Source organism: Sinocyclocheilus rhinocerous, unplaced genomic scaffold (assembly GCF_001515625.1).
Source record: "Sinocyclocheilus rhinocerous isolate Xijiao unplaced genomic scaffold, SAMN03320098_v1.1 C36005168, whole genome shotgun sequence".
Taxonomy (NCBI): domain Eukaryota; kingdom Metazoa; phylum Chordata; class Actinopteri; order Cypriniformes; family Cyprinidae; genus Sinocyclocheilus; species Sinocyclocheilus rhinocerous.
The window spans coordinates 1-756 of NW_015770310.1; the positions used below are offsets into that span (position 1 = coordinate 1).

A 756-nucleotide genomic window follows, 5' to 3' on the forward strand; every position below is an offset into this window, starting at 1 on the left:
TGTTGCATCTTTTCCTCCTCTTCATTTACCAGTATTCTGTAACTTCAGTCCAATTTGCACAACATGCGAGTGAGTCTTTTTAACATTTGTTTCGAACTGTGTCTGATAACATGGTTTCTGCCATTTTCCAGTCAACCTTTAACACACTGTTCTTCTGTTTATAGGACTGCCTTTAAAATGCCACTGCCTCAGATGGCTAAAACAAAGAAGAAAAAAGTTAAAACTGCAAACTGACCTCATCAATAAATGTGTGTGTTGCACTTGCAAAGTGCCATTTAGCATTCTGTTGAATAGCATACTTTTTTTTACTGTGTAATTTGGAATTGTTTAAAAAAAAATATATGTTTATTTGAACAACATGTTTTGGTATTGTAGCCAACACTTTAAATAAAAGACCTTTGAATCAAAGCCAGTGAACTACAGTGTGTTTAACGGCACATTCATGTCTCATGTCTTGTTTCAATCGAGTGGATTTCACTACAAATGAGAGGTATTTAGATTTATTGAAATTACTAAAAACAGTAACTGTTTATCAAGTTAGGTCTTAAACTAAATATCATAACACAATATTTATAGTATACATCACCGTACAGTTTTTATTACCCAGAAGTGCAAAAAAAATCTTCACATTCACTGCAGTGACTAACAAAATGACTTCCTGTTTATATAACTAGTTTTTGGTCATGGTGGGATTTCTGTGCCCTACTGCCAAACACAGACCGACTTCATCGCCACTGTGAATGTACAGAAACCTGC

At 34.4% G+C, this 756-nt stretch overlaps 1 long non-coding RNA gene across 1 annotated transcript; it reads left to right on the forward strand.

Annotated features, from left to right (window-relative positions):
* LOC107735360 (uncharacterized) lies at nt 1-417 on the forward strand. The gene is made up of 2 exons (XR_001639386.1): nt 1-69; nt 165-417. It is a non-coding gene; the product is annotated as an uncharacterized LOC107735360 (long non-coding RNA).
* Nucleotides 418-756: the final 339 nt, after the last annotated feature.